This window comes from Apium graveolens, chromosome 4, assembly GCF_009905375.1.
Source record: "Apium graveolens cultivar Ventura chromosome 4, ASM990537v1, whole genome shotgun sequence".
Lineage (NCBI taxonomy): Eukaryota > Viridiplantae > Streptophyta > Magnoliopsida > Apiales > Apiaceae > Apium > Apium graveolens.
The window spans coordinates 252,454,065-252,461,616 of record NC_133650.1 but is presented as its reverse complement, the minus strand read 5'-3'; the positions used below and the strand labels follow the sequence as shown (position 1 = coordinate 252,461,616).

At 42.0% G+C, this 7,552-nt stretch overlaps 2 non-coding genes across 2 annotated transcripts; one reads left to right on the top strand and one right to left on the bottom strand.

Annotated features, from left to right (window-relative positions):
• Positions 1 to 1,011: 1,011 nt before the first annotated feature.
• LOC141722607 (small nucleolar RNA R71) lies at positions 1,012 to 1,118 on the bottom strand. The gene has a single exon (XR_012575618.1). It is a non-coding gene; the product is annotated as a small nucleolar RNA R71 (small nucleolar RNA).
• Positions 1,119 to 3,141: 2,023 nt separating this feature from the next.
• LOC141721925 (small nucleolar RNA R71) lies at positions 3,142 to 3,248 on the top strand. The gene has a single exon (XR_012574966.1). It is a non-coding gene; the product is annotated as a small nucleolar RNA R71 (small nucleolar RNA).
• Positions 3,249 to 7,552: the final 4,304 nt, after the last annotated feature.

Sequence of the window (7,552 nt, the reverse complement as noted above, 5' to 3'; positions counted from 1 at the left end):
ACAACGAATGTTGGCTTTTATCAGTTTCGTGTTGTTCGATTAATTTCATCACCGTTACATGCTAAGGGTAATAACAATAACTATTGAAGGAAGTAGTAATAAAGTTATGATCTCACGTGTGTTTAATATTGTTAATTCAAGTGTCTGTTAAGTGTTTAATTCTCGTGGTTAATTCTAGTTAATAATTAGTTAATCAATTATATATGTTATTGTCTTAACATTGAGAAGTAATCATACATTGGTGAGTAAGTATTAATTGAGAATAATTAGTCCGAGTCTCTGTGGGAACGTACTAGAAAGTATTCTATATTACTTACGAACGCATATACTTGCGTGTATTATTAGCGCGTGTTTTCCGCCCTAACAAGTTTTTGGCGCCGCTGCCGTTTAGTTTTTGTACTTACCATCAGTGGTCATTAGGACTTGTTGATTAAGACGTGTTACTTATCGTTCCCGGTTGTGTTTCAGGTACTTTAGCGAGCGTTTATGCAAACACGTTCTCGTATTCGCAAGAGGACTTTAGATATGGCTGAGGAGACAGACTCAGTTCTTGATATTCCGGAGAAGATAGATTTTGAAGAGTCGGATAAAGAGAGTGAGCAGAAAGAACCAGTAATCATGGGTGATCGTATAGTTCCGGCAGATCCAGCTCTTATGGACTTTTCTCGGCCTAAAATTGATGACATTCAGTCAAGCATCCTTCATCCGGCTATTCAGGCTAACACTTTTGAAATCAAGCCGGGCACTATTCAGATGGTGCATAATTCTGTTTCTTTCGGAGGTGCTGCAACTGAAGACCCCAACATGCACATCAGGAATTTTGTCGAGATCTGTAGTACTTTCAAATATAATGGTGTGACTGATGAGGCTATCAAGCTGAGCCTTTTCCCCTTCTCTCTGAGGGATAAAGCTAAGGACTGGTTACATTCTGAACCAGCTGGGTCCATCACTACTTGGCAAGATCTTGCGCAAAAGTTTCTGGTAAAGTTCTATCCAATGGCGAAGACTGCAGCTATCAGGAGTGCTCTTACTCAGTTTGCGCAGCAACCAACATAATCTATGTGTGAAGCTTGGGAGCGCTACAAGGAGATGCTGAGAAAGTGTCCACATTATGGTATGCCTGACTGGATGGTGATCATTGGTTTCTATAATGGTTTGGGGGCCCAATCTCGGCCCATGCTCGATGCAACAGCTGAAGGCGCTTTGTGGGCCAAAAGCTATACTAAGGCTTATAATCTTACTGAAACTATGGCTGCAAATGAGCATCAAAACCCAACTCAAAGGATGATGTCTGGGAAGGTAGCATGTATTCTGTAAGTTGATGCAGCTATAACTATTGCAGCGCAGCTCCAAGCGCTGTCTATGAAGGCCGATTCTTTAGCCACCTATAGAGTCAATCAGATAGCTATGTTCTGTGAGCTTTGTGCAGGTTCTCATGCTACGGATCAGTGTTCTCTTGTTAATGAATCTGTTCAGTATGTGAACAATTATCAACGACCGCAGCAGCCTGTGCCAGCTACTTATCATCCTAACAAAAGAAATCATCCCAATTTCAGCTAGAGCAATACACAGAATGCTATTCAGCAACCATATCAGCAAGGCGTAACTAAACAGTTTAATCCACCTGGATTCCAGCAACCACAACAGTATTCTCAAAGGCAATCACATCCGCAACAAGGAGGTGCTGCTCCACCTTCTAGTGCTGATTTCGAGGAACTCAAGCTGTTGTGCAAAAGTCAGGCTATTTCTATCAAGACCTTGGAAAATAAAATTGGGGATCTTCTGATTCTGATCTCCTTGTGCAAAAGTCAGGCTATTTCTATCAAGAACGCATTGAACACATTGAATGTCACATCCTGATCCTGCACCCTCATAGTAAGTTCAACTTTCTGCACATCTATCAAGGGATGACCTGTAGCCAAGAAAGGTCTTCCCAAGATTATGGGGATCTTCTTATCTTCCTCGAAATCCAAAATGACAAAGTCTACAGGGAAGAAGAGCTTATCCACCTTTACTAACACGTCATCCACTATGCCTCGTGGATATGTAATCGAACGATCAGCCAATTGTAGAGACATGTAGGTGGGCTTTGGATTAGGCAAATTCATCTTTTTTAAGATAGACAACAGCATCAGATTGATGCTTACTCCCAAATTGCAAAGGCATTTGTCAAATGACAACTTGCCAATGGTGCAAGGAATGGTGAAACTACCTGGATCCTTAAGCTCTGGAGGTAGCTTTTGTTGCAGCACGACACTGCACTCTTTCGTCAGAGCAACGGTCTCAAGGTCATCCAGTTTCACCTTCCTTGAAAGAATACTCTTCATGAATTTCGCATAACTAGGCATTTGCTCCAGAGCCTCAGCGAAAGGTATGTTGATGTGAAGTTTCTTGAACACCTCCAGAAACTTATCGAACTGCTTCTCCAGTTTTTGTTGTTGCAATCTCTTAGGGAAATGTGGTGGAGGATAGAGCTGTTTCTCCACTGTATTACCCTCAGGAACAGTGTGTTCAACAGCTTGACGTTTGCACAACAACTTGAGTTCCTCGAAATCAGCACTAGAAGGTGGAGCAGCACCTCCTTGTTGAGGATGTGATTGCCTTTGAGAATACTGTTGTGGTTGCTGGAATCCAGGTGGATTAAACTGTTTAGTTACGCCTTGCTGATATGGTTGTTGAATAGCATTCTGAGTATTGCTCTAGCTGAAATTGGGATGATTTCTTTTGTTAGGATGATAAGTAGCTGGCACAGGCTGCTGCGGCCGTTGATAATTGTTCACATACTGAACAGATTCATTAACAAGAGAACACTGATCCGTAGCATGAGAACCTGCATAAAGCTCACAGAACATAGCTATCTGATTGACTCTATAGGTGGCTAAAGAATCGGCCTTCATAGACAGCGCTTGGAGCTGCGCTGCAATAGTTATAGCTGCATCAACTTCCAGAATACCTGCTACCTTCCCAGGCATCATCCTTTGAGTTGGGTTTTGATGCTCATTTGCAGCCATAGTTTCAGTAAGATTTTAAGCCTTAGTATAGCTTTTGGCCCACAAAGCGCCTCCAGCTGCTGCATCGAGCATGGGCCGAGATTGGGCCCCCAAACCATTATAGAAACCACTGATCACCATCCAGTCAGGCATACCATGATGTGGACACTTTCTCAGCATCTCCTTGTAGCGCTCCCAAGCTTCACACATAGATTCTGTTGGTTGCTGCGCAAACTGAGTAAGAGCACTCCTGATAGCTGCAGTCTTCGCCATTGGATAGAACTTTACCAGAAACTTTTGCGCAAGATCTTGCCATGTAGTGATGGACCCAGCTGGTTCAGAATGTAACCAGTCCTTAGCTTTATCCCTCAGAGAGAATGGGAAAAGCCTCAGCTTGATAGCCTCATCAGTCACACCATTATATTTGAAAGTACTACAGATCTCGACAAAATTCCTGATGTGCATGTTGGGGTCTTCAGATGCAGCATCTCCGAAAGAAACAGAATTCTGCACCATCTGAATAGTGCCCGGCTTGATTTCAAAAGTGTTAGCCTGAATAGCCGGATGAAGGATGCTTGACTGAATGTCATCAATTTTAGGCCGAGAAAAGTCCATAAGAGCTGGATCTGCCGGAACTATACGATCACCCATGATTACTGGTTCTTTCTGCTCACTTTCTGTATCTGAATCTTCAAAATCTATCTTCTCCGGAATACCAAGAACTTCGTCTGTCTCCTCAGCTGTATCTAAAGTCCTCTTGCGAGTGTGAGAACGTGTTTGCATAAACGCTCGCTAAAGTACCTGAAACACAACCGGAAACAATAATTCACACGTCTTAATCAATGAGTCCTAATGACCAATGATGGTAAGTACATAAACTAAACAAATACGCCGAGTCCCCGGCAGCGGTGCCAAAAACTTGTTAGGGCAAAAACACGCGCTAATAATACACGCAAGTATACACGTTCGCAAGTAATATAGAATACTTTCTAGTTCGTTCCCACAGAGACTCAGACTAATTATGTTCAATTAACACTCACTCACCAATGTATAATTACTTCTCAATGTCAGGACAATAACACTTAGATTTGATTAACTAACTATTAACTACAATTAACTACGAGAATTAAACACTTAATTGACACTTGAATTAGCAATATTAAAACACACATGAGATAACAACTTCATTACTACTTCCTTCAATAGTTATTGTTATTACCCTTAGCATGTAACGATGATGATATTAATCAAACAACATTAAACTGATAAAAGCCAACTTTCGTTGTACTAATACCATTCTACCAAACATCCACAATTAAGATAGAAGTTGAATAGGCATCAATTATGTTGAGACCCTATATGTCTACAGAAGTTTACAACATAACGATTTAAGCACAAGTTATTCCTTAAGATTACACAGGTCAAGTAAAATGGTTAGAGTTACCCACTAATCATGCATACACATACATGAACCTATGCTAGCATGGCAAGTTCTAAACCTCAAGATCCACCATCGCTTCACAGGAGATTAACACCCTATCTTATATGTTCGCGACGCACATAAGACGAATAAGCAAAACCAATACTAGATATCATACAATCATCACATACTAAGGTATTAAACAACTAACTAAATAATTCCATAGCAAATCCGTTACGACCCCATGATTACGATTAGCCCATGATTGAACTCATCGTCACCATGGGTTCATATGAAAACATGATAATAACACACGAGAATAATAACTAAAACTACTTTTATTAAACCAGTATACGTCACAAGAGTAAATAGGTTCAAAGTAAAGAAAACTAGCATCCAACATTATAATGAAATAAAGAATCACAAGAAAATATGCTTCCTCTTCGTTGCGATGTGCTAAAACGGTCTTCTTCCTTATCTCCTCGCTCCTCAATTGATATTACGATTCAACACACGTGAAATATCTCTAAAAACTACTTATATAGGAGTCCCATAAAACCCAGCTATCTCAGAAGTTGGAAGCTTAACAGAATCAGGAGTCTAAAAATAATATTTTTAATTTACGTCCCTGAGCGGGCGTTCAGCAATCCTGAGCGGGCGCTCAGCTTCCTGAGCAGTCGCTCAGCAAAGCTGAGCGGGCGCTCAGACCCTTTCTGGAAAAAACTCTAATTTTGCTCCCGTTATTTGCTGCATTCTGCTCCTATCTTCCCACTTGCAATGCCAAACACATGCCAAGGCTTATTCTTGATGAAATCTCTCCATAAATGCAAGTAATACCCTGAAATGCACAAACACTAGAAAAATGTATCAAATACACAAAATACTTGATTTCAAGACACCAATTCAAGCCATTATAAGACGTTCTAAGTGGTATAAAATGCCACTTATCACTACTGCCTATCATCCACAAACTAATGGTCAAGCTGAAGTGTCTAATAGAGAGATCAAGCACATTCCAGAGAAAGTCATTTGTCCGTCAAGGAAAGATTGGTCTTTGAAGCTCGATGAAGCTGTTTGGGCTTATAGAACAGCATACAAGACTCCACTTGGGATGTCCCCGTTTTAACTTGTCTATGGTAAGGATGTCATTTACCTGCGGAGCTTGAGCATAAGGCTTATTGGGCATTGAAGAAGTTAAACCTTGATCTAGATGCAGCTGGGAAGAAGCGAATGCTTCAGTTAAATGAACTTGATGAATTTCGACTTCAAGCGTACGAAAACAACAAAATGTACAAGGAAAAGGTAAAAAGGTGGCATGACAGGAAGCTATCACCTAAGTCTCATGCCGGGGCAACAAGTTCTTCTATTCAACTCTAGTCTCTGACTTTTTCCTGGAAAGTTGAAATCAAGGTGGTCTGTACCATTTATCTTCAAAACTGTGTTTCCACATGGAGCGGTGGAGATTTTTTAGAACGATCCGGGCCTAGCATTCAAAGTAAATGGTCAGAGATTGAAGCACTATTATGGGGATATGGAAAACCGTGAAGTGGTTAGTGTCGTTTTATTGACAACTTGATTGCATTACTCTACATCAAGCTAATGACGTAAAAGAAGCGCTTATTGGGAGGCAACCCAAGATATGAGACCATAGGACACCTTAGAATTTAGTAATTTATCCAAAAACCCAAAAAAATCAGAAAAATATTGGCAGAAAATAATTTTTCCAGAAGCCTTGTAGGCGCCCGCCTGCTAGGATCAGGCGGTCGTGCGCTAGTAGGCGCCCGCCTGCTGGGGCCAGGCGACCGCCTGCGCCCCTGAATTTTGGAAATCTTTTTCAGCCTATATAAAAAAACACAAAAACCAAAAACAAAAACCACAACACCCATTACCCCATTAACCCATAATTTATTCCCTAATATTAGCCACAATCCTCACTCCTAATCAAATTCAACCCCTGATTTTGCTATATATATACATACAACCTCTCCATACACATCTCACACACTTTCAACTCTACAAAATCTCTCCTACACACCAACACAAACTCTCCAACTCTTATTCTCAGTTTTCATGGCCCCAAAGAGATCACGAACTGTGGGTAGCAGTAGCACTAACCCGACTGCTACTGATTCTTCGAGCAATACTGCTGCGAGGCCCCGATTGTTGGATGGGGCTGCTGAAGAAGAGTACACCAAGCATCTGACTAAGCCTATTATGAGGGAGAGGGGGTTCTTGATATTAGGGAGGGATGGTGATTTGCTACCGATGATTGCTGAGAAGGGATGGATTACATTCTGTGAGTCACCTGAGGTGGTTCCGATGAGTATCGTTCACGAGTTCTATGATAACGCAAAGGCCGCAAGAATGGGTTTTCTGTTGTTCGTGGGATTACTGTTGATTATCAGCCCGAGGCGATTCGTCGGGTAATTGGACAGCGATAAAGGAAACCACAAGAGGAGCATTGGAATGAAAAGCCCCCTGAGGACTTTGATATGGACTTGATTATTGCTACTCTCTATCGGCCGGGCACGGTGTGGAAATTCAAAATGGGAACCAACGAGTATCATAATTTCCATGTTGTCGCGATGAACAGGTATGTTCGTGCTTGGAATGCATTTATGTGTGCTAATATTCTTCCTTCTGTGCATTCACATGAGGTTACAGTGGATAGGGCGGGGTTGTTATGAGGAATTCTGAATGATGAATATTATGTGTACCTTGGTGAGTACATCTACCAAGGGATTTTGAAGTTTTTGAGGAGGAAATCGCAGTACCCTATCCTGTATGCCTCTATTGTCACAAAGCTTTGCAAGGTATGTGGAGTCCAGTGGCCTTCTTATGAGCAGCTGCAGATGCCGGCCGCTCCTATTGATTTATCAACGTTGAATGCGATGCAGGAGTGGACGGGTGGAGAGCCCGAGTCACATGGTTTGGGATATCACCTTCCGGGAGGAGTTCCAGCAGCTGGTGCTATCATGGCTAGGCCCAGTCAGGCTCAGGGAGAGGCAGGTTCTTCGAGAGCTCAGGGAGGAGATGGTTCGGGATTGGCTGATGTCCAGTATAGGAGGCTTTCCAGGAGGATGGATGCGATGTATGAGTCGCAGAGTCGGTTTGCACAGGAGGTCACCCAAGCATTTGGGAA